We start from the raw sequence: 27,223 nt of genomic DNA, 5'->3' as shown, positions 1-27,223 counted from the left end.
TGGCCTGTCCCAGCGGTGGGGCAGACGTGACTTGAGTTCACTGTGGGCCAACAGAGAAGGGAGTCTGTGCAGGAGCTGGTGGCGGCAGTGTGACTGTAGCATAACTCCTCAACATAGGTGTGGGGTTCAGTCGTTCTAGCTTCTTCTTTGCCTCTTGGTAAGTTAAACGGTCCAAGGTCTTAATTTCTTGTATCTTCCGCTCTCGTTGATAGACTGCACAGTCTGGTGAGCAGGGAGAATGATGCTCCCCACAGTTAACACAGGTGGGAGGCGGAGCACATGGAGCATTAGGATGCGGAGGTCGTCCACGATCACGACACGTGGGGCTGGCAGTGCACCTGGAGGACATGTGTCCGAATTTCCAGCACTGGAAGCATCGCATAGGCGGCGGGACATAGGGCTTGACATCGCACCGGTAGACCATGACCTTGACTTTCTCAGGCAAGCAGTCACCCTCAAAGGCCAGGATGAAAGCACCGGTAGCGACCCTATTATCATTCGGCCCCCTAAAGACACGACGGACAAAGAGTACACCTCGTCGTGCCAGGTTCTCACGTAGCTCGTCATCAGACTGTAGCAGAAGATCTTTATGAAAAATAATCCCCTGGACCAAATTTAAGGACTTATGGGGAGTGACAGTAACGGGGATGTCACCGAGCTTCTCACAGGCGAGTAATGCCTGGGACTGTGCAGATGAAGCTGCTTGTATCAGAATGGCCCCGCTTCTCATTTTGGAAAGAGACGCCACTTCCCCAAACTTATCTTCGAGATTGTGCACAAAGAAAAGAGGCTTAGTCCCCAAAAACGAATCCCCATCAGTTCTGCTGCATACAAGGTATCGTGGCGAATACGGCTCCTGTCTGTCTGCAGCCCTACGTTTCTCCCATGGTGTGGCTAGGGAAGGGAACGATTTCAGGTTATATGTCACAGCGTTAAATTCCACCTTACCACGCTTAGAGACGTTGGTGGTCGTGCGACCACCGGATTGAGACTTAACCCGCTTCATTGCGGGGCATCCGCCCCGATGCCACCCACTCCGACCAGGGGCTCTCCCCACGGGCGCCACCCAGCCACAGCAAAGGCCACCTGGCAGGATGGCCGTTGCCGGGAGTCCTGATGCCCCAGAGAGACGGGCATCTACTCCTTTGCTTACGTGGGGAGGTGTCAGCTCAGGCATCGGCAGTACGATTCCTGTGTTGTCAGGGGGCTACAACCTAGAGGGTACATGACGACCCCACCACAACAGGCTGGCTACCGTGCTGGATTTTGGGTGCCCTGGGTAGTCCATAGTGATTGTGGGTGCAGATGGTGACGCACGAAGGGCGTAACTTACACAATCCATCAGGTGTGAATGCCCAAAATGAGGGATGGAGGGTGCAGTTACGACGCCAAGACGATAACGTGTGCCAAGGTCTTAGGGCACAGAGGACTCATGGTGCACCACGTGAGGTGTCCTTCCCTAAAAGGCTCGTACTTCTGTTGAATTTGGAAAAACGGAGGTCAAACCCCAATGGGGGCCTTCACATTAAAGGCCGAAACAGTTGAGACTCCTTTTAGTCGCCTCTTACGACAGGCAGGAATACCGCAGGCCTATTCTTACCCCCGAACCCGCAGGGGGGTCGAAGCGATCAGACAGGACGTCACCAATTCGGTATATAAAATATCGTGGCGAGAGGAAAGACTGAATAAAAACAGGAAGACAACCACGAAAACCCCATTCGTGAAGTTGCTCCAGGATGAGACGCCTCCAAGTGGTATCGTAGGCCTTCTCGATGTCGAAAAATACACCTAGAAGGTGATGACGGCGGAGGAAAGCTTGTTGTATAGCCGCCTCCAGGAGGGCAAGGTTATCTAAGGTGGAACGAAACCTCCCGAACCCACACTGAAAGCGACTAAGGAGTTGCTAGATTCTAACATCCAGACAAAGCGGCGGTTGACCATCCGCTCCAAGGTCTTTCCCATGCAACTAGTGAGGGCAACACTATGGTAGCTACTCGGACTCGTGCAGTCTTTGGTTGGTTGGTTGGTTTGTGGGATTAAAGGGACCAGACTGCTACGGTCATCGGTCCCTTTTTCCAAATACTAAAAACACTCACAGAGAATCAAAACTATCAACAGACGGGAAGACAGACGACACAGAACAAGAGAAACTTAGACGAAGACCAGACAAGAACTAAAATCACACAGAGGGTGACGGTGGTTGGCCGACCATAGAAACAAAAAAGGAAAAGCCAACTACAGAGATACACATTAAAAAATCAGACTAAAACCGTAGGCCATAGGCCAGAATCAACACAAAAACACACACACATTAAGCGATAAAATCCCCCTGCCCGAATAAAACGCAAAACTAAGTCCGCTATGGCAGAGTTGTCAGTTAAAAGCGCAGGGAGCGTATCAGGCAGCGCAAAAGTCTGCCTGAGCACAGTTAAAAGGGCCACTCCAACAGAATATGGACCACCGTCAAGGACACCACACAACGACAAAGAGGTGGATCGTCACGACACAGTAAGTAACTGTGCGTCAGTCGGGTGCGGCCAATGCGGAGCCGACAAAGGACGACTGAGTCCTGCGGTTGGCTCGCATAGATGACTGCGACACGGTCGTCGTCTCCTTGATACGACGGAGTTAGTTTGGCATGGGCAGGTTGCGCCATTCAGTGTGCCATAAATCGAAAACTTTGCGGCGTAAGACTGCCTTCAAATCAGTCTCTGGGAGGCCAACATCCAGAGATGGTTGACTGGTGGCCTCTTTCGCCAGGCAGTCAACATGTCCATTGCCCGGGATACCAACATGACTGGGGGTCCACACAAAGACCACAGAGCGGCCGCAACGGGCAAGAGTATGCAGGGACTCATGGATAGCCATCACCAGACGAGAACGAGGGGAAACACTGGTCGAGAGCTCGTAAACCGCTCAGGGAATCGCTACAGATAACGAAGGACTCACCTGAGCAGGAGCGGATATACTCTAGGGCACGAAAGATGGCGACCAGCTCAGCAGTGTAAACGCTGCAGCCATCCGGCAAGGAACGTTGTTCGGAATGGTCCCCTAGAGTTAGCGCATACCCGACACGACCAGCAACAATCGAACCGTCGGTGTAAACAATGCCAGAGCCCTGATACGTGGCCAGGATGGAATAAAATCGGCGGCGGAAGGCCTCAGGAGGGACTGAGTCCTTCGAGCCCTGTGCCAAGTCGAACCGAAGGCAAGGGCGAGGAACACACCATGGGGGTGTACGCTGCGGTGCCCGGAAAGGAGGTGGACCAGGGAAAACCCGTAGCCCGGAGAGAAGCTCTTTGACGCGACCTGCGATTGTACAACCAGACCGGGGCCGACGTTCTGGCAGATGGACGACCGATCGCGGGAACAGGAGACGATAGTTTGGATGTCCGGGCAAGCTTAAAACATGGGCAGCATAAGCGGCCAGCAAACTTTGGCGCCGTAACCGCAGGGGAGGGACACCTGCCTCCACTAGTATGCTGTCCACAGGGCTGGTCCGGAAGGCACCAGTGGCCAGTCGTATTCCGCTGTGTAAGATTGGGTCCAGCACCCGCACCGCAGAAGGTGATGCTGAGCCATAAGCCAGGCTCCCATAATCCAGACGGGACTGGATTAACGCCTGGTAGAGCCATAACAGGGTAGATAGGTCGGCGCCCCAACTGGTGTGGCTCAAGCATCTCAGAGCATTTAGATGACGCCAACATGCCTCTTTCAGCTGCCGAATATCAGGCAGCCAAGTCAACTGGGCATCAAAAAGTACACCCAAAAACCTGTGGGTCTCCACCACGGCAAGAAGTTCGCCGTCAAGATAAAGCCGCGGCTAAGGATGGAAAGTTCGGCGCCGACAGAAATGCATAACGCAGGACTTGGCAGCCGAAAACTGAAAACAACACGCTACAGCCCAAGACTGCGCCTTGCGGATTGCGCCCTGTAGCTGACGTTCAGCAGCTGCAATGCCAATAGAGCTGTAGTAAAGGCAGAAGTCGTCAGCATACAGGGAAGCGGAGACAGCATTTCCCACCGCTGCAGCGAGCCGGTTTATTGCGATTAAAAGCAGGCAGACACTGAGGACAGATCTCTGTGGTACCCCATTCTCCTGGACTCGGGAGGAACTGTGAGAGGCCGCGACTTGCACGCGAAAGGTACGATACGACAGAAAATTGCGGATAAAAATCGGCAGAGGGCCCCGAAGACCCCATCCATGAAGTGTAGAAAGGATGTGATGACGCCATGTCGTATCGTACGCCTACCGCATGTCGAAAAAGACAGTGACCAGGTGCTGACGGCGGGCAACGGCAGTATGGATGGCCGACTCCAGGCTCACCAGATCGTCGGTGGCGGAGCGACCTTTACTGAACTCACCCTGAGACGGAGCCAGAAGGCCCCGTGATTCCAATACCCAGTTCAACCGCCGGCTCACCATCCGTTCAAGCAACTTGCAAAGAACGTTGGTGAGGCTAATGGGACGGTAGCTGTCCACCGCCAAAGGGTTCTTCCCAGGTTTCAGAATGGGAATAACAATACTTTCCCGCCATTGTGACGGAAACTCACCCCCGACCCAAATGCGGTTGTAAAGGTCGAGGAGCCGTCGCTGTCAGTCGACTGAAAGGTGTTTCAGCATCTGATAGTGGATGCCATCTGGCCCAGGAGCGGTATCAGGGCAAGCGGCGAGGGCACAGCAAAATTCCCACGCACTGAATGGAAAATTGTAAGATTCAGGATGGTGGGTGCGAAAAGAAAGGCTCCGACGTTCGATCCGTTCTTTAATGGAGCGGAAGGCCAGTGGGTAATTGGAAGAAGCGGAACTCATAGCAAAATGCTCTGCCAAGCTGTTACCAATTTCGTCGAAGTCTGTACAAACTGCTCCATTCAGTGAGAGCGCAGGCACGCTGACAAGGGTCCGATAGCCATAGAGGCGTCGGATCTTGGCCCACACCTGCAATGGAGACACATGGAGGCCAATGGTGGACACATACCGCTCCCAGCACTCCTGCTTGCAATGGCGGATAAGGCAACGGTCCCGCGCACGCAGCCGTTTGAAGGTGATGAGGTGTTCAATGCAAGGATGTCGCTTGTGACGCTGTAGCGCCCGCCGACGATCTTTGATCGCCTCAGCGATCTCAGGCGACCACCACGGCACAGTCCTCCTCCTAGGGGAGCCAGAAGAACGGGGAATGGAAGATTCTGTGGCATTAACGATGACGGTGGTGACGGAGTGAACCACCACATCAATGCCGGCATTAGAGAGAGGCTCAATAGCGGCAGTGGAGGAAAACAAGTCCCAGTCAGCCTTATTCATAGCACATCTGCTGGGGCGCCCAGAAGAGTGACACTGTGGCAGTGACAAAGATCGGGTAGTGGTCACTACCACACAGGTCGTCATGCACTCTCCAATGGACAGACAGTAAGAGGCTAGGGTTGAAGATCGAAAGGTCGATGACGGAGTACGTGCCATGCGCCAAGCCGAAGTGTGTGAAGGAACCATCATTTAAAAGCAAAAGATCGAGCTGCGCCAATAAATGCTCAATGGTGGCGCCTCGACCTGTCGCCACCGACCCACCCCGCAGAGGGTTATGGGCGTTTAAGTCGCCCAGTAACACGAAAGGTGGCGGCAATTGGGCTCTCAGCGTAGCCAGGACATGCTGCGCAACATCATCATCTGGTGGAAGGTAAAGACTGCAGACGGTAACAGCCTGTGGCGTCCACACCCGAACAGCAACAGCCTCTAAATGTGTTTGTAGGGGGACAGACTCGCTGTGAACAGAGTTAAGGACGTAGATGCAGACGCCACCAGGTAGGTGGCACAAGAGCAACCCGGTGGGTAGGAGGTGGTTGTTGGGATATTTAAGGGGGACTTTTACAGCTAAGGTCATCAGTCCCCCATTCCAAAAAAAAACAGGTGAGACATAGTCACGAAGCAGGTAAAACCCCAAGGGGAAGGAGACTCCCCAGGCACTAAAGGAACACAAATGCAGCCACGAACACTACAGACAAGAAGAGTACAGACAAACACCAGACAGAAAGAAACAGAAGAAAAGAAGATGGCCGGAAACTGGTTGACTGACCACGAGAACAAAAAAAAGGGAAGAAGTCAACCATCCGACGACACACTAAAAGCTGCAACCACATATGAGAGACACGAGGACAAGACACACAGAAAGGGAAAGGTGCAGGACCTCCCTAAATGGAACCATAAAAAGGACTACCACGGATAAAATTTAAAACATTGTCAGCCATGGAGGCATCATCGCATAAAATCAAAGGCAAAGTGCCCGGGAGATTAAAAGTCTGCCGGAGGGTGCGCAGTCGGGGACACTCCAATAAAATGTAGGCGACCGTCAGCCGGGACCCACACCGACACAGGGGGGGATCCTCCTGATGCAAAAGATGGCCGTGCGTCAGGTATGTATGGCCAATGGGGAGCCGACACAGGATAACAGAGTCCCTTCGAGAAGCCCGCAGGGAGGAGCGCCACACATCGGTCGTCTCCTTAACTGCCCGCAGTTTATTCGGGGAAGTCATGCCACGCCACTCAGCAGTCCACATCCCAAGCACCTTACGGCGCAACACCAGCTGCTGCTCGCGAGCCGTGAGGCCGATCTCCAAAGCTGGGGCGTCGATCGCCCCATTGGCCAGTCTGTCGACACGTTCGTTCCCCGGGATGCCAACGTGACCTGGCGTCCAAATAAAGACCACCGAACGACCAGAGTGGGTAATGGAGGATTGGTTGGTTGGTTGTTTGAGGTTTAAGGGACCAAACAGCGAGGTCATCAGTCCCTTGTTTCAAATATACTCCATTCTGCTAACGGGACATCTCAGTAAAGTCAGAACAATAAAACGGAAAAAGGGAAAAAACGTAAAGGGCAGTCACGTTGTCATTGGTAAAAACAAATGAGGGAAGTCGGCAAGAGAACGAACCCAACACTATGCTGAAGCAGCATAGGCAAGACCACCTGTGACTTAAAAGGTATAACTGCTATAATGCAGAAAATACGTATGGGAATAAAAAGACTAACCAAGCCTTAAAAAAGGGTAAAAAGAGTAAAAGGGAAAGAAAAGAGGATTCCGGTCAGGGAGGTGAATCGGGAATCTCTAAACACTGCCGACAGTGGGAGACACCCAAACACTCACCGCCCTGCCCCAACACCAGAGAGATTAAAAACCTTAAAACTGAGAATAAAAACCACTCTCCCGGAGGAAACCGAGAACCAGAGAGACCATCCGGGAATCGTCAGCCAACATCAAAGGTAAAGTGTGGGGGAGTCTGTACTTAGTAAGCAGAGCCAAAAGAAGGGGGCATTCAACCAAAATGTGGGCCACTGACTGGAAGGCTCCACAACCACATAGCGGGGGTGGCTCATCACGCAAAAGGAAACCATGGGTCAGCCTGGTATGACCAATGCGGAGACGACACAGTGTGGTCGAGTCCTTTCGGGAGAGGCGAAAGGAAGAACGCCATGGGCCTGGTGTCACCTTAATTGCACGAAGTTTATTAGACAGTGGAGTAGCCTCCCAAGAATTGGCCCATGACTGCGCGAAGTGGGATTTGATGTGAAGCCGTAAATCCGCTGCAGGAGGGGTTACAGGAAACGGGGGGTAAGTAACTGCTCCCCCAGCCAAACGATCAGCGAGCTCATTTCCCGGGATACCCACATGGCCAGGGACCCATAGGAAGTCAATGGAACAAGCAGCACGGTGAATATCAGCGAGATGGTCATGGATGGCAGAGACCAAGGGATGGCGCGAAAAACACCGGTCAATAGCAAGAAGGCCACTCATCGAGTCCGTACATAACAAAACGCGGTTGTGTTGGGATTGTTTAATAAAGGTAAGGGCCCGGGAAATTGCCATCAATTCCGCAGTAAACACCCCACATGTAGGTGGCAGCAGATGATTTTCCGTTCCAACAGAGGACGTGAAGGCATACCCAACATGATCAGCAGATTTAGAGCCATCAGTGTAAAAAACAACAGCATCCCGAAACTCCCATAAAATTTTGCGGAAAAAGGAACGAAACACCACCGGGGGGATGGAATCTTTCGGACCGCGGCGGAGATCCATCCGAATTCGAGGCCGAGGAACTAACCAAGGAGGGGTGGAGGGGAGGGAGCGAGGAAGACAGGACAAAGAAGGAAGTTGAAAATCACGGTAAAGAGACGCAAGGCGCAGCCCAACCGGTAAACCCGCCCGAGGGCGGGAGTCGGGTGGGCGACGTCCATGGTCTGGGAACAGGATAGAATAGGAAGGATGAGAGGGAGAAGAACGGATAGTGAGGGCATAAGACACCAGAAGCTGGGACCGCCGAACAGAAAGGGGTGGGATCCCAGCTTCAACCAGGAGACTATCAACAGGGCTAGTGGGGAAGGCACCGGTGGCCAAACGGATACCACGATGGTGGACTGGATCCAGCACGTGCAGTGTGGAAGGAGCAGCTGAACCATAAACTTGACAACCATAGTCCAAACGAGACAGAACTAGAGCACGATAAAGACGGAGGAGGAGAGAACGGTCCGCACCCCAAGAGGAGTGGGCAAGGAAGCGAAGGACATTGAGTTTACGTAAACATCCTACCTTCAGGAGTCTGATATGGGGCAACCAAGTGAGCTTGTTGTCGAAAAGAAGACCCAGGAAACGAAACTGTGAAACCACAGGCAATCGTTGTGCAGCGAGATAGAGCTCTGGATCAGGGTGGACCGTAGTACGGCGACAGAAGTGGACCACCCGCGATTTTAAAGGAGAGAATTGAAACCCGTGTGAGAGGGTCCATGCAGAGGCACGCCGTATAGCCACCTGGAGCTGCCGTTCTGCAGATGCCATCGAGGAGGAACTAACCCAAATGCAGAAATCATCCACATACAGGGCAGGGGCGACCAAGGGACCGACAGAGGCCACAAGTCCATTGATAGCAATGAGGAAAAGAAGGACGCTCAAGACAGAACCCTGTGGGATGCCCGTCTCCTGGGTCCGTGGAGAACTAAAAGCAGTACCAACTCTAACTCTGAATGACCGATGGATCAGGAACTGGCGGATAAAATTCGGGAGTGGGCCCCGAAGACCCCACTGATGAAGGGTTAGTAAGATGTGATAGCGCCAGGCCGTGTCATAGGCCTTGCGAAGGTCAAAAAACACTGCAACCAAATGGCGGCGCTGGGAAAAAGCCTGCCGAACTGCGGATTCCAAGCGAAGTAAATGATCGATTGGAGATCGTCCCTCTCGAAAGCCACACTGGTAAGGGGACAATAGATCCCGAGATTCGAGGACCCAAGTGAGCCGACGGGCTACCATCCGTTCAAGTAACTTACAAACAACATTGGTCAAACTAATTGGCCGATAGCTGTCAACAGATAGGGGGTTCTTACCAGGCTTAAGGACAGGAACCACAATGCTATCCCTCCACTGAGAAGGGAAGTCACCCTGGAGCCAGATACGGTTAAACACCCGAAGAAGATGTTGCCGTTGTGGAGCACTGAGATGTTGAAGCAGTTGGTTATGAATGGAATCTGGGCCAGGGGCCGTATCATGAGAAGAAGATAGAGCAGAAAGAAATTCCCATTCAGTAAAAGGTGCGTTATAAGATTCTGACTCACAAGTGGTGAAACATAAGGTGAGAGCTTCAGCCTGCTGTTTGTGATGAAGGAAAGCAGCGGGATAGGAGGCTGACGCCGATGCCACTGCAAAATGGGTCGCAAGATGTTCGGCGATAACTAATGGGTCCGTACAAATGCCATCTGGGAGGTGAAGGCCTGGTAGGGTGGACTGCCGATGGCAACCTTGGAGAGAACGAAGTGTAGCCCATACCCGCGACAGAGGGACAGTGGAACCAAGGGAAGAAACGAATCGTTCCCAACATATCCGCTTGCTCTGTTTGATTAAATAACGGGCTTTAGCGCGAAGGCGTTTAAAAGTAGTAAGGCTGGCTACGGATGGGTGCCTCTTGAAGTGTTGCAAAGCTCGACGGCGATCACGGATGGCAATGGCCGGACTCCACCACGGGACTTGCCGGTGACGAAATAGTCCAGATGAGCGCGGGACAGCAACGTTAGCAGCGCGAACAATCGCGTCAGACACGTCACGTAGGACGTCATCAATACAACCCGACAAAGAGGGAGAAAACTCTACCTGTGCAGTGTATAGAGGCCAATCGGCGCGGTGGAAAGACCAACGAGGTAACCTGTCCATCGGGGAGCGCGAAGGGAGCGTGAGAATCAACGGGAAATGGTCACTATCACAAAGGTCGTCGTGTGGCGACCAGTGTAATGAAGGGAGGAGAGAGGGAGAAGAAAGAGAAAGATCAATGGCAGAAAAGGTACCATGACCAGCACTGAAATGAGTAGGGGAGCCATCATTAAGAAGGCACAGGTCGTGGTCTGCAATAAATTGGTCTATAAGAAGACCTCGTCTAGATGGAAAGGCACTGCCCCACAAAGGATGATGAGCATTAAAATCCCCAAGGAGGAGGAAGGGAGGAGGAAGTTGCTGAAGAAGGGTGGTTAAGGCAGCAGGTGTAAGAGCCCTGTCAGGAGGGAGATAAAGATTGCAAACGGTGACTGCAGAGTCTAAGTGGACCCTAACAGCAACCGCTTCCAATGTAGTTTGGAGAGGAATCCACGTGCAAGCAATGTCGGTACGGACCAACGTACAAACGCCACCAGAAGCCCGCAAGGGTCCGACCCGATTGCGACAGAAAACACGGAACCCACGGAGGGTCGGTGAGTGAGCATCAGTAAAATGTGATTCCTGGAGAACCACACAAGCTGCAGAGTAGGACGAAAGAAGGGATTTCAATTCCGGAAGGTGTCGATAGTAGCCATTACAATTCCATTGGAGAACCACAGAACGATGGTTTAAATGAGGGCTGAACACGCTAAATCCAGTCATACTGCCGGGTCCCCACCCGTCACAGACAAGGAGGGGGCGACATCCATAAACGACAGGTCAGAATCCAGTTGGGAAGTCGGGGAAGGGACCTCCGGTGACACCAGAGGCTCTTTGTCCCGGGACTTATGTTTCTTCTTCTTTTCAGGCTGAGATCGAGGAGGGCTGTGTGGCATAAAGGAGCCAGCTGCAGCAAGATCAGGAACAGAAAGAGACCGGGCGACCTGGGGGCCGACAGACCGCGGCTCTCGCGGTCGCCGCGCGGCAGCAGACCTTTGACCTGGAAGGTGCCGGGAAGGGGCATCCCGGGAGAGGCGCCCTTGACCGGCAGACGCCGAAGGAGTGGGGCACTTCTCCGGCTGGGGAGGGGGAGCAGCACCCAGAGGAGAAGGTGTGGGAGCCGCAGGGGAGGGGGGGAGGAGTGGGGTCCGGGATGGGGGTAAGGAAGGGGGGGGAAGGGGGGAAGATGTAACCAAGGCGTAACTTGACGTCATAGACACAGGGTGCAGTCGTGCATATTTCTTACGGGCCTCTGTGTAGCTTAAACGATCGAGGGACTTATACTCTTGGATCTTTTTTTCTTTCTTATAAACTGGGCAATCTGGTGAACGTGGAGAATGACTACCACGACAATTTACACATACAGGAGGGGGAACACAGGGACTCCCCTCATGGAGTGGACGTCCACAGTCACCACAGAGAGGGTCCTGGGAACAGCGAGAAGACATGTGGCCAAAACGCAAGCACTTAAAACACCGCATAGGAGGTGGGATGTACGGCTTCACATCACAGCGATAGACCATAATCTTAACTTTCTCAGGAAGGGTATCCCCTTCAAAGGCCAGGATAAAGGCACCAGTATCAATACGGTTATCTTTAGGACCCTTCTGAACACGCCGAACAAAGTGAACACCCCGCCGTGCGAGATTGTCCCGAAGTTCCTCATCAGTTTGAAGGATGAGGTCCCTGTGGAAAATCACACCTTGGACCATATTTAGAGACTGGTGAGGGGTAATAGACACAGGAATTGTGCCAAGATGGGTACAGGCACGAAGGGCCGCAGATTGGGCAGCTGAAGTAGTTTTAATCAGCAACGAACCCGACCGCATCTTGCTCAGGGAGTCCACTTCGCCAAACTTGTCTTCAATGTGTTCCACAAAGAATAAAGGCTTGACACTGGTGAAAGTATCTCCATCAGTCCTGGTGCAAACTAGATAACGGGGGAAAGGTTTTGCCCCTAGACGACGGGCCTGACCCTCTTCCCAGGGGGTAGCCATGGAAGGGAAGGCCGAAGGGGCAAGAGAAGCAGCACTTGAGGAATCAGTACCACGCAGAGAGACGGCCGCAGAACGGCCAGAGTTTTGGACCCTTATGCGTTTCATCTGCATAGCGTCCGCCCTGATACCACCCACTCCGATCAGGGGCTCTCCTCACGGGCGCCACCCAGCCACAGCAAGGGCCGTCTGGCACGGCGGCCATTGCCGGGAGTTCCGATGCTCCAGGATGACGAGCAACCACTCCAAGGCATGCATGAGGAGGTCACAGCTCAGGTATCAGAAGTGTGATCCCTGTGTGTTCAGGGGGCTCAACCAAAAGGGTACATAGCGACCCCACCACACGGGCTGGCTACCGTGCTGGCTATGCACCCTAGCATCAGACCACGACGTGAAAGAAAAGGTGGAATGTACTAGGAGGGCGCACGTCGGAGACACTAGGTAAGGTGCTCTTCCCCAAATGGCTCACACTACGGAAGAGAAATTTTGGAATGGAGGTCAAACCCCAGAGGGGGACCAAGGAATGCCAAAAAGAGGAGATAAGGACGCAACAAAGCCAGAGAGTAAAACCAACAGAACCAGGAGGATAGCGGGGCCAACATAAGCAAGGACACCAATAGTGGGAGAGGAGAGGGCGAGGGGAAAGGAGCATGGAGGGGAAAGGAGGGGAAGGAAAAGGAAATGCAGCCCGGGAGAGAAAGAAGGCTGCAATGGCTCGGGGCCCCGTGCTCGCCACGCACGTATCCACAAAAGAGATGTGGACCCCCTGGGGGGAAATGATTGATGTGGTTAAGACACGGACCACCTCGTCAATGTCACCCTGTGGGGGAGACTCAATGGTTGCCGCGGAAGTAAAACCCGGCCAGTCAGCCCTGTGGAGGGCCCAGTGGGGCAGGCGCCCAGAAGAATGACACTGAGGCAGTGACAAATAGATGGGAAAATGGTCACTACCACACAGGTCAGGATGCCCTCTCCAGTGGAGGGATGGGACAAGTCCGGGGGGGGGCAAAGAGAGAGATTTATGGCCGAGAACGCGTGGGAGCACCGGTGTTCAAGAGGCTAAGGTCGAGCTAAGCCAACAAATGCTCCACGGCACGACCGCAGTTATCAGAGACAGTCCCACCCCATAGAGGGTTGTGGGCATTGAAATCGCCCAGCAACATGAAAGGAGGCTGCAGTTGGGCTATCAGAGCAGCCAGGACATGCTGCGCGACAGCACCATCCGGTGGAAGGTAAATACTGCAGACGGTAATAGCCTGTGGCGTCCACACCCCAACAGCGACAGCCTCTAAAGCTGTTTGTAGAGGTACAAACTCGCTGTGAAGAGAGTTAAGGACATATATGCAGACGCCACCAGACACACTTTCATAAGCTGCCCGGTTCTTATAATAACCCCGATAGCCACAGAGGGCGGGGGTTCGCATTGCTGGAAACCAAGTTTCCTTCAGAGCAATGCAAAGGAAAGGATGAAGGCTGATAAGTTTGCGGAGCTCAGCTAGATGGTGGAAGAAACCGCTGCAGTTCCACTGGAGGATGGTATTGGCCATGGATGCGAAAGGCGTGAAGGGACTGGGGAGGCAGATTACGCCTCCGGGGCCCCTGCTGCTACTGAGTGACCACCTGTACAACAGCCATCTATTGCGTCCGAGGGACTGGCGAGATCCATGTCCTCAGCGGACGCCAAAATCTCCACCTCATCCTCAGACGCAGAGCTTGTAGGAAGCGGTGGAATGGGTGCCACCGCAATGTCTGTGGCCTTGGGGACTTTCTTCTTCTTCTTCTGCTTCTCGCGCTGTGCCTTCGGTGGTTCAGGCTGTGAGGGCGTCACTGGGTCAGTCTCAGGGACGGACGACGACCGTGTGTCCTGACGACCAGGGACCGGCGGTTGTTTGAGCCACTTGCGGCTGTCGGCTCTGGTACCGGTCGGAACTTGCGAAGGGAGGTCCACAAGGGACCAATTCCTTACGAGAGTAGCCGAAGAAGTCTTACGCTTCTCCGGCTGGGAAGGGGGAACTGATGTCCCCGATGGTTAGGGGGGCGTTGCTCCTGAGGTAGATGGAGCAGGAGCAACAGGGAGTTTAGTGCCCCTTACTATCAAGGGGGCAGGTGTGGGCCTTTGACTCAGAGCTGACTGGAGCTGATGGAATTGGAGCAGGAGTGACAGTTGCGGCATAAGAAGATGTCAGACGCACTGGATGAAGCCGATCATATTTCCGCTTCGCCTCAGCGTACGTCAGGCGGTCGAGGGTCTTGATTTCCACGATTTTCCGCTCCTTCTGCAGAATTGGACAGTCCGGCGAGCAAGGCAGATGGTGCTCACCACAGTTCACACAGATGGGAGGCGGGGCACAGGGATGATCAGGGTGGGATGGTCGAACGCAATCGCGACAGACGAGGTCGGATGCACAGCGAGAAGACATATGGCCGAACTTCCAACACCTGAAGCACCGCATCGGGGGAAGGATATATGGCTTGACATCACAACGGTATACCATCACTTTGACCTTCTCAGGTAACGTGTCACCCTCAAAGGCCAAGATGAAGGCACCGGTGGCAACTTGATGATCCCTCTGACCCCGGTGGACGCGCCGGACGAAATGGACACCTCGGCGCTCCAAGTTGGCGCGCAGCTCGTCATCGGACTGCAAAAGAAGATCCCTGTGGAAGATAATGCCCTGGATCATATTCAGACTTTTATGGGGCGTGATAGTGACTGAGACATCCCCAGCTTAGTACAAGGGAGCAAGGCCCGCGACTGGGCGGAGGATGCCGTTTTTATCAACACCGATCCGGACCGCATCTTGGACACGCCCTCCACCTCCCCAAACTTGTCCTCTAAATGCTCTACAAAGAACTGAGGCTTCACGGATAGAAACGAGTCAACATCAGCTCTGGTACAGACAAGATACCTGGGCGAATACGTCTCACTTTCATGCAATGCCTTTCGTTCCTCCCATGGTGTGGCCAGAGATGGGAACGATTTGGGGTCATAAACGTTACCATTAAAATGAGCCCTCGAACGCTTAGAGACTGCTGGCGGTTGGCCGCCAGAGAGAGATGATGTACCACGCTTCATTGCGGGTCATCCGCCCTGATGCCACCTACTCCGACCAAGGGCCCTCCCCACGGGCGCCACCCAGCCGCAGCAATAGCCACCTGGCAGGATGGCCATTGCCGGGAGTCCTGATGCCCCAGGGAGATGGGCATCTACTCCGTGGCATACGTGGGGAGTTAACGGCGCAGGCATCAGTAGAGCGATCGCTGTGTTGTCAGGGGGGCTACAACCAAGAGGGTACATGGCAGCCCCACCACAACGGACTGGCTGCCGTGCTTGATCTTAGGTGCAAGAAAGTCCAAGATCGTCGTCGCAGTTAAATGCAACACTGCAGAGTGCAGCGTGGTAAGCGCACCCAGGGACGAATCCTCGCCCAAGAGATGGAAAACGAGCGGGACACCATTGCAACGACGAATAAGCCTGCTAAAGGTCTCAATGCACGACGGATACAGTGCACCATGTAAGGCGCCCTTCCCCAATTGGCTCGCTCTTCGGAAAAATTTAGAAAGATGGAGGTCAAACACGAGAGGGGACCATTACGTAAGGACGAAACATGTGAGACTCCTTTTAGTCGCCTCTGACGACAGGCAGGAATACCGTGGGCCTATTATAACCCCCGAACCCGCAGGGGGTTGACTCCCAGAGCAATTCACACACTTCACAGGCGATGAACAATCGGCTCCTTCATGGGCAGGCTGACCACATTTACCGCAAGTGGCTATCCCATTGCACCCCAACATGGTATGCCCAAAGCGATGACATTTAAAATAGCGCATTGGGTTGGGAAAAATGGCCGTACTGGCAAACATAAGAAACCCACTTTAATATGCTCTGGGAGTCTCAGGCAACTGAACGTGAGAATAAAGGAGTCGCATTTGACTAGGTCCTCATCGACTCGTATCATAATATGCTGCACGTCAACAGTAACTTCGTCAGCCCCCTCAGATTTCAGCTCGTCTTTGAGGATATCCACCAAGTCTCTACACGTCACAACGCCCTTAATATAGTTCAAAATGGAGTGGAGCTCGGTCTCGATCGCGTACTCTCCCAGACAGGTTGCTTTCCGAAGAGAAACGACTTCACGGAAACGAGATGTCCCAACTAACAGTGTTCCATTGCGCAGTCGCTTTACAGATTTCACTGTTCCTGCAGTTTCCTCAAGACCCTTGTGGATGTAAAAGGGAGAAACCCTCTCAAAGCTACCCTCCTTCCGTTTGACAATCAAAAATACATTTTGGTTATCAGCATGTGCTCTGTTAAGACAGTCCGATAAATCTCGAGTAATACCAGGCGCTGGAGGACTCGCAGCACGAAGTCGCTTTTTCGATGGGGTGTGTTTTCCTACCAGTGGCCCACCCAATCCACTGGTAGGGGGAAACGTAGAGGTCGAAGGGTCCATTGCGGTCCCACGAGCAGCTAGGGAACTGAAGGTCCGCTCAGACAGAGCCCCGCGTGCCTGAGTAAGCCTTATACAACTTGGGTGCGGCAGGTGCCCCAGAGTTTGCCCGCTTGCGACTGTTCCACTCCAACAGCGATGCATCTTATAGGCCGCAGCACACCGTAAGATTGAGGTGTTTTTATAGAGGTTGACCTTCCTCGCAATGGAGGCAGTCAAGCCAAGAATACCATTCCCTGCAGCACACAACATTCCACCGCCGCGCCATACGGTGGTCGCTGAAGTATGTCCGGGGCTTACGGTGACAGACTGGCGGCGCTGACCAGTCCCCAGATGAGGACCCCGGGGTCACCAAGCCCGTACTCAGCAAATGAATGCTGAGGCCCTGGGGGCCCGCACCTTGAAACTGCTATGCTCGGCTGTTTATCTGCAATTGCTTTCAGTCGCCTCTCACTTGCCCACCAAGACAACTTGACTGGACCTGAACTGTTGACGATGTGTTGTTGTTGTAGTAGTAGTAGTAGTAGTAGTAGTAGTAGTAGTAGTACTACACTGCCAAAAAACTACTGTCGCCTTTCGACAGTTTCTTTTCCGTCAGGCCGCCATATACGGAAGCGATCTGATAGTGCCAAGCTCCATCGCCAACATCAGGAGCCTCCACTCACACAATTCGGCTAGGAAGAACGTAGCTTGCTCCTCGTAAGAAACTTGCAAGCAATATCAGCGATGAGGTCAACGAAGATGACAATGTTGCGCATCGAGATATACGCGTCGTTGCATTAAGTTGTGATACTGAGTGCACAGGACATTTCTTATTTGCATTAGACGACACTGCGTGAGTATTTAGTGATTGTTTCTGCAGTAAGTGAGTGTGTCGACTGTTTTCCCACCATCGGATACCGACGAGGATGGATACTATCATTATCTGATTTACGAGTGGGAGCTTGGTCAGCTGCACCACAACAGGCCATTAAGACGTTAATACCAGCCATGGTATGATGCGTTTTCCAATCGAGGAAAGGACTTCCGCAAAGAGTAGCGAGAGAGAGATTTTGGAACCAGCAGATGAGGCGGTACTTAACCAGTAACTAGGCTGTCCACAGGTCGTTGAGTCGAGATATCGTTTGTACACAATTTTATACCAGTGGAACTGTTCTGTCAGAGTTTCTTCTGAAGACGCTAGCTACCTTATGTTCGTACTGTTTGAAATACCTTCTCTTGCCCGAATATGTTAGTTAATTGGTTGGTGCATGTGTTTGCAATGGGTGACGGTGTGTTTCGCATGTTTATTTGTGAAGTTGTAGGTTCCTGTTTCTTGTCGTAAAGTTAACCGTATGTGACTTATCAAATTGCAGGATGGGATATTCGACCTAATGAATTACTTCGCGTAGTTCCTTCCTATTCAGCTAACCAATCTGAAATTATGAAGGCAAGGTCTGAGACACTAGAACTGACTGTGGTACTCAGGAATCTGTAGCGAGTTTCATACCGTTCTTTTTCACCGAACAGTGGGGAAGTTTGACGTCGTTCCTGGAACACTATGCCATAGATTTTGAAGTATTGGATTCTGTGATGTGGATTGTGATTTTATAGATCTCACTTATGTTTTTTATTCCGAGGATTTAGATCGCAATTTGAAGAAAGAAATTTCGGCGTTTTCGGACTCCCTACATAGCAGTGCACAGCAGACCACTGGGCAAATATAATTGGAATTTTTCCAACTGAAGAAAAATCAGTGGCAATTTCCAATAGAAAGTACTTGGGAAGTCTGGACTGTGCGTGTGGAAATTATTAGGTTGAACAATGAATGCGAAAGATAACTATTAACGGAGAAATTTGGTGATATGTTGATCGAAGACATACTCTATACTGTCGAAGTAATGAATAGAAACGCATACAGTCAAGAAGACCCTGTTGAGGCAGAAGTGCATTTTGTTTTTGATACAACTTGTGAGGCGATCCAACCATACTTATTTCATTTATCACACACATTAGCAGGACTCCCGAACAAAACTGTTGGTTTAACAATGAAGAAACTGTGAACAGAAACTCTTAAATATTGAATTTTTGTGTGTGTATTAGGTACTTCTATTCAGCTAGATTTTAGTAAACTTCTGTGGCAACTACGGAAATATCACTTTTGAATTAACACTTATTTATTTCACATTAAAATGTTTGTATAAACTCTTGGACTTTTCGCTGATATGTCCAAAAATACTTGGCAAAATTGCATGTTTGAAACACTTGTTAACGCAGCTGAATAACCACAGATGAATAAGTTATCGGTTGTGATACTAATTTAAGTCGTAAAAGGTATGGTACTTGTTCAGTTGATGTTATTTGTAAAAATAAAATGTGACCGAGTGGTTAAGGCGTTGGACTGTTAGTCCAACGTGCTCTGCACGCTTGGGTTCGAATCTCATCTTCCTAGAAGAATTTTACATAAACCACCCGTTTGTGATCACTCCTTCTGCATGCGAAACGCCACTCAGTATTAAAAACGGAACGTATAGGCGGTAAGTTACATATGCTGTAAATACGAAACTGAACTGCCTGCCAGATGCAAAGAGACAACATTCCATAGCGCACGCCTTTCGAATCAAACATCTCAAGATCTATAAACGAATCGAAGTTTGGCACCATGGTGGTAATGGGGAACGATGAGATCTTATTTATATTGAAGTGCGTACTTCTTGCAGTCATTTTAACGTATCCAGTCGATAATACCCCATCGCGTGTATGTCGCAGAAACACTCCTTAAACCGGCAGACGACTTCCACTTTCGCAACATCGCATGTTGCCGCCCTGACCGCCCACACCGCCGTGGTGGAGGCATGGCAGTGTTCCTCAACGGAGCCCCCTGCCAATACCCAAGAGGCTCTCCAGCCAATGGAACACAGAGGCCTCAGCGGCCATCGTCTACACACGCCCCGGTGCCACCACACTTGCAGCAGCGTATTTGAGCCCAAACAAGCCACTGCTGGAAGCAGACCTCCACACATTGGCATCCCTTCGACAGGCTTATTGTTGGGGCGGATCTCAATGCCAAGCAGCCAGCTTGGCATTCTAGGGTCTCTAACCCCAAAGGCCGGCTCCCCCTTGACCTAGAGGATACTTTAGCGCTATCGGTCTATGGCCCCAACGAACTTACACATATCCCAGTCCGTTCTAACTTCCAGCCAGACGTTCTGGATGTGGCAATCTTCAAAAACTTCACTGCTCAGTTTTCACTGGAAGTTCTCCAGGAACTGACCTCTGACCATGAGCCAGTACTCTTGCAACTCGCCAATGTTGCCCTTTCATTTGATGTTATGTCCTCCGTGACCCTCACAAATTGGGACAAGTTTACCAGGGTACTTCATAACACCACTCGACACGACGTCGATTTGACAACACCAGCTGTGGATTATCTTACCGCCAAAATACAGAAAGCAATGAAATTCTCCACTGCACCTCTGAATTTAAGCCCCCCCCCCCCCTGGACGATTTGTCTCCCCTGTTACAGGAGCTGAACGTGCAGAAGAACCGCTACCGCCGAAGGTGGAAGAAGTTTCGCTATCCCCAGGACAAACGCTAAATGAGACGCCTCCAGCGTGAATTCTGCCACCGGCTCGCTGACTAAAGGTCCGAACAATGAGAGAACAGGATGTCCGCTTTCTTCCTACACAAAAAGTCTAACTGGGCTGTCATGCGCACCCTGCAGCGTTCTATGCCAGCGACTGCCCATCCTATTCACACGCAGCGGGCTTTTCGTATGATACACTCGAAATTGTGGAAACGCTGGCGGATTCATTCGAGCCCAAAAACCGCCCCCCTTGTCCGGACGAACTATAGGACGAACATGAAGTCCTGGCAGCTGTTGCTGCTTTCCGCAACCGCCCACCCCAGTCTGCCCCCTCCTTACGTTCATGGCAGAAATTCAGTGTATCCTGCAGCGGCAACGTGGCCGGTCATGCCCTGGATTGGACGGAATTTTAAATGAACATCATAGCCACCTGTCCCACATGCCACTCACCCTGTTCACCAAGAATTTAAACTGTTTCCCCCCTCCGTGGAAACAAGCCAGGCTGATTGCGATCCCCAAAAGGTTGAAGGACCCTATGGTCCCAACCAACAACTGGCCAACCAGGCTCCTAAATATTATGGTGAAGATCCTTGAATCTGTTATCCTTCACCTACTTTCCCAACCCCTTGCGGCGCCTGGACTATCTGTCCAGAACAGTTTGGATTCACCTTGCACCTGTGCCGATCTTCAGGTCTTACAGATCACTGAAGACGTCAGCAGAAGTTTCTACACCGCCAAGTCGACAGCTGGCGTTTTTCTGGACTTGCAGAATGGCTACAACAAGATCTGGCAAGACAAGCTAGTAGACAAGATGATGACACAGGCCCCTATCCCGGATATATATGTTAATATCGTGGATAACTTCCCCCATGGTAGGACTTTCCTAGTGGCTCAATGGGGAATTCGTTCCAGCATTCGCCAATTGTCGGCAGGCACTCCACAAGGATCGATGTTATCTCCCATATTTTTTAATACCTATGTAAATGATACGCCAGTCGTCGCCAAGTGCCGCGTAGCACAACATGCTGACAACACAGCACTATATACCACTGGTCGCATTACTGATGGCGTCTTCACCCGCCTCCAGCGACAGGTGGACGCCATCACCTGGTGCCAGACAAACAGAATAGCTCTCAATGCCGCCAAAACTATGGCAGTCTACTTCACCAAACGGCCCCCAGTCCTCGGTCGCAATATTACGATTGCAGGCATGCAGTTGCCCTTGTCCCCGACAACCACCTATCTCGGGTTCAAAATGGACCACAAGCTGCTCCTCCACTGTCATGAGAATTATGCCGCCAACAAGGGGTAAAAACTGACCATGGCTTTGTACCCACTCTTTCGCAGGCGCGAACTTAACCTGCATACCATCCTCCGCATTTACCGAACATTCATCCTGACTGCCTTCACGTATGGCTCTGCTGCATGGGCCACCATTAGTGTCACCAGCATGAGGATGTTGCAGCGCCTGCAGAACAAAGTGGTCAGGAAGAGCCTGTACACCTCGCCATTGAGGAGAATTGTCACTCTCCACAAAGAAGTGGATATCGTCCCGTTCAATACAACCATACGCAACAACGCGCGGCGGCTCTATGAGAAAGTGGACACCCTGCGGGACACTGTCCATGGGTTATGCCACGTTGGGACCACACTTCCACGCCCCAGGCATCGACATGCGGTTCCCCGAACCATCCGAGAGGAATCAGATTCCGACCCTGGCTAACAATAGACCTGACACGTCCACCACAGATGCATCCTTTGGCGGGACTACCCCCCCCCCCCCCCCCCCCACCCGTTCTACGTCCAATACTTTCTCACCCTACCTGCCCACGTTGAGCTAAATTTTTCTGCTGACTGATGTAGTAGTGTTACCGTCGGGGGGTGGTGCGGGACTCCACGTCCCACCGCCACACTGACGCAGTGTCACTGCCCTGTGGATAAATTTACTTCCTCACCAACACAGACCGCTAAAGACTGGTGATGATATATTGTAACATGTCACCAAAAAATGTCAGGACGCCATATACGGAAGCAACCTGATAGGGCCAAGCTCCATCGCCAACAGCAGGAGCCTCCGCTCACACAATTAGGCTAGGAAGAACGTGGTTTGCTCTATGTAAGAAACTTGCAAGCAGTATCCGCGATGAGGTTAACGAAGGTTACGAATAAATGTTGCGCATCGAGATGTAAGTGTCGTTGCAGTACGTTGTGATAGTGAATGCACATGACATTTCTCATTTGCATTAGACGACACTGCATGACGATTCAGTGCTTATTTCTGCAATAAGTAAGTGGGAAGACTATTTTCCCCCCATCGCATACCGACGAGGACGAATGGTATCATTAAGTGATCGACGAGTAAGAGCTTGGTCAGCTGCACTGGAGCATGGCATGAAGACTAACATCAACCACGGTACGATGCGTTTTCGAATTAGAAACGTCTTCTTTCCTCAAGGAGCACCGAGAGAGAGTGAGTTTTCGATCCAGCAAATGATGTGGCCGAGTGGACAGTGTCGCCTTGCGCTTTGAGGGAGCAGGTGGTAGCTAGCTTCCGCCTGTGCCGTTTCTGTCGTAGCTACTGAGTCTTGTTGCTGTATCGACTGGATTCACAATGTAATTGCGTAGCGGAGTTTGTGCTCGTTTTTCTCGTGGCGGCGGTGTTTTCTGCCCGCGCCATGGTGTGTGTCGAGTCTCCTAAGACTATTCGCCGTCGATCTACTTTTTGTTACAGTTTTGACGACAGTACGCGTCGTTTAGAAATTTACCATTGGTTAGCTGATGTCATCCGTGATACTGCTGAACAGGTAGATACTGCTTACTTTGATTCAGATTTGTATTCATTCTTTGTGAAGTTTTATGATCCCGTTCAAGTAGAACGGCTTCTCTCTCAGGTTGGTTCTAAAGTGTTGTTTACACATCGCGATGGTTCCGTTAGTCAAGTCGTCCTTGAAAATGCGGCACTCGAGTATACTCCGGTTAGAATTTAAAACGTTCCTCCTGAAGTGGACGACTCATTTCTTAAAAAAAGCGTTGCTTCCGTGTGGAGTAATACGGCATATCCGATGGTAACGCTGGTCAGCACAACATCGCTTCCAGTGTTATAATGGTATCCGGACAGTGGGCATGTGCGTTAAAAAGAATATTCCTTCCCACTTAACTGTTTGTGGTTAACTAATCCATGTTACTTACGCAGGGCAAGAAGGAACATGTTTTCTCTGTAATGAAAGGGGTCGTCCCAGATCTGATTGTCGCGCCGTGCTACTGTTCTGACGTCGTCTTATCAAAAACGTCTTTATTTAACGTTAGCAGACTGTCATCGCAGACAGTTGTCAATCACTCTCCAGCTTTAAGCTAAGTAGGGGCAACATCCCCTACTCATAAGCATTTACGGTGACCGCGCGTCCCAGTGCGACCTCTGTCCATGAGGGGACGACGGCTCCTGCAGCGCAAATCAAACGCCAGTGGGATGAGAATGGTACAGATTTCGAGGACGCCCCACTCCAGACTTGGTCTTCTGATACCGCGTTGACAGAGGGTGCATTTTCTGGCGGTAATGAGTTGTCTACTGTCGTTAATTGTGATTGCAGTATCACCAGAAATGATGTGGCTGCTTGTGTTGATGCCGAATTGTGTGTTGAATCGGCGTCCCCCGTCACCCCTAGACATGGAGGTTTCCACGAGTCCAGATATTCCCACAGAGACGTTGCTTGCTGGCCAGTCTTTATCGTGTTCTGATGAAATACCCTCCACCAACCCCTCCACACAGAGACGGTGAAGCAACAGGATTATACAGGTTCTCTTCCTGATGATCAGGATATCCATCTGACAACGGCACTGCATTACCTGTGTCTTCTGTACCTGATGTTACTGTTTGAGTTGCGCCCCCCCAATTTCCGATGACTGCAGTGGCGATGGCTCCTCTGTAACATCGGAACTTGTGCTCCCCCCAACCCTTCTACATGAGGAGTGTATCTTTTCACGGAATGGTGTGAAACAGCATTTTCAACCTGCACGTACTGTGGTGCCTCGGCGTCCAGTGGGGAGGATTTGAATTATTACCCTCTTTCCCCAGGCTATAGACGGTGAGGGAAGAAGGACGTGACGAGTGCTTTTTCCTTAGTGGTGCTTGATTGATCTTACATGTGCTAACGGATGCAGGCCTATACATTTCTAACCCTAAATGTTAAAAGGATACGTTCCCAATTACGGCTTGCTCCATTCCGCCAGTTTACTTAAAATTCCCAAACCGAACTTATGTGTTTACAAGAGCTTGGTTGTTTGGTTTGTGGGAATGACGGGACCAGTCTGCTATGGCCATCGGTCCCTTTTTCCAAAAACTTTAAACACCCACACAGAATGAAAACGTACAATGTAGATGACGAGACGAAACAAGACAATAAAGACTCAGAGACATGACAAAAGGAATTAAAATCACACGGAGTGTAACTGGTTGGCCGTCCATAGAGACAAAAGGAAAAGCCAAACAGCCAAAAAAACACACTAAAAAAACAGTCTAAAATCGAAGGCCAAAGGCCGGACTCAACAAGAAAAAACGACGAACACTTAGATCAAGTGGTGAAAGACCGCTGCCCGAATACAACGCAAAACTAAGCCTGCCATATCAGAGTCATCTGTTTAAAGTGCAGGGAGCGTATCAGGCAGCACAAACGTCTACCTGAGCGCAGTGATAAGGGGACAGGCCAACAAAATGTGGACCACCATCAAAGCCGACCCACCACAGTAGAGGTGGGTCCTCAGCACAGTAAATAGCTGTGCATCATCCACGTGTGGCCAATGCCCAGCTGGCAAAGGACAACATACTCCTTGTGAGAGAGGTGAAGGAGGTGCGCCACGCACCAGTAGACTCCTTGATGGCCTGAAGTTTGTTGGGAGAAGGCAGGGAGCGCCATTCCTCATCCAAGTGCGAAGCACCTTCTGCCACAAAACTGACCTAAGGTCACTATCCGAAAGACCAATCACCAAGGCCGGTGCATCGACAGCCCGTTTGGCCAGAACAAACACGTTTATTTCCTGGGATGCCAAGATGACCTGGTGTCCACACAAACAGCACTGAGCAGCAGCAACGGGCAAGAGTATGGAGCGACTCCTGGACAGTGATCACCAGAAGAGAGCGAGGGAAGCACTGGTTGATAGCTCATAAACCACTCAGGGAGTCGCTACAGATAACGAAGGACTCCCCTGAGCAGGAGTGGATATACTCTAGGGCACGAAAGATGGCTCAGCAGTGGAAACGCTGCAGCTAGACGGCAATGAACGTTGTTCGTAATGGTCCCCTAGAGTCAGAGCATAACCAACACGACCAGCAACCATCGAACCGTCAGTGTAAACAACGCCAGAGCCCTGATACGTGACAAGGATGGAAAGAAAGCGTCGGCGGAGAGCCTCCGGAGGGACTGAATCATTTGGGCCCTGTGGCAATTCGAGCCGAAGGCAAGGGCGGGGTACACACCGTGGGGGTGTACACAGAGGGGCCCGGAAAAAGAGGTGGAAGAGGGAAAACCCCAAGCTCGGAGAGAATCCCTCTGACGTGGACCGTGATCATGCAACCCCACTGGGGCCAACGTTCTGGGAAATAGACGACCGACTGAGGGAACAGAAGATGATAATCAGGATGCCCAGGCAGAGTACAAACATGCATAGCATAAGTGGCCAATAAACGTTGGCGCCATAACCGCAGTGGAGGGACACCTGCCTCCACAAGTATGCTGTCCACTGGGCTGGTGCAGAAAGCACCAGTGGCAAGTCACATCCCGCTGTGAAGGATTGGGTCCAACACCCGCAACGCAGATAGGGATGCTGAACCATAAGCCAGGCTCCCATAATCCAGACGGGACTGGATTATCGCCTGGTTGAGCCGTAAGAGGGTAGATCGGTCGGCGCCCCAGCGGGTGTGGCTCAAGCATCTCAGAGCATTTAGATGCCTCTAACACGCCTGTTTAAGCTGCCGAATATGAGTCAGCCAAGTCAACCAAGCATCAAAAACTACCCCCAAAAACCTGTGGGTCTGCACCACAGCATGAAGTTCGTCGGCAAGATAAAGCCGCGGCTCAGGATGGACTGTTCGGCGCCGGCAGAAATGCATAATACGGGAATTGGCAGCCGAAAACTGAAAACCATGCGCTACAGCCCAAGACTGCGCCTTGCGAATAGCGCCCTGTAGCTGACGTTCAACAGCTGCAATGCCAGTAGAGCTGTAGTAAAGGCAGAAGTCATCAGCATACAGGAAATCGGAGACAGAATTTCCCACCGCTGCAGCGAGCCCGTTTATTACGATTAAAAACAGGCAGACACTGAGGACAGATACCTGTGGTACCCCGTTCTCCTGGACTCGGGAGGAACTGTGAGAGACCGCGACTTGCACGCGGAAGGTACGACACGACAGAAAATATCGGATAAAGATCGGCAGAGGGCCCCGAAGACCCCATCCATGAAGCGTAGAAAGTATGTGATGACGCCATGTCGTATCATACGCTTTCCGCATGTCGAAAAAGACAGCGACCAGGTGCTGACGGCGGGCAAAGGCAGTACGGATGGCCGACTCCAGACTCACCAGATTGTCGGTGGCGGAGCGGCCTTTACGGAACCCATCCTGAGACGGAGCCAGAAGGCCCCGAGACTCCAGTAGCCAATTCAAGCGCTGGCTCAACATCCATACGAGAAGCTTTCCAAGAACGTTGGTGAGGCTAATTGGGGTGGGGGGGGGGGACTGTCCACCTCCAGAGGGTTCTTTCCAGGTTTCAAAACGGAGATGACAATGCTTTCCCGCCATTTCGACGGAAACTCACCCTCTACCCAGAGACGGTTGTAAAGGTCGAGGAGGCGTCGCTTGCAGTCCACTGAAAGGTGTTTCAGCATCTAAGAGTGGATGCGATCTGGCCCAGGAGCGGTTTCAGGGCAAGCGGCAAGGGCAGTGTGAAATTCCCACCCACTGAATGGAGCATTGTAGGATTCAGAAGTGTGGGTGTGAAAAGAAAGGCTCCGACGTTCCATCCGCTCTTTGATGGAGCGGAAGGCCCCGGGGTGGTTTGCAGAAG

This window comes from Schistocerca nitens, chromosome 2 (assembly GCF_023898315.1).
Source record: "Schistocerca nitens isolate TAMUIC-IGC-003100 chromosome 2, iqSchNite1.1, whole genome shotgun sequence".
NCBI classification, from domain to species: domain Eukaryota; kingdom Metazoa; phylum Arthropoda; class Insecta; order Orthoptera; family Acrididae; genus Schistocerca; species Schistocerca nitens.
This window is presented reverse-complemented; position numbering follows the sequence as displayed.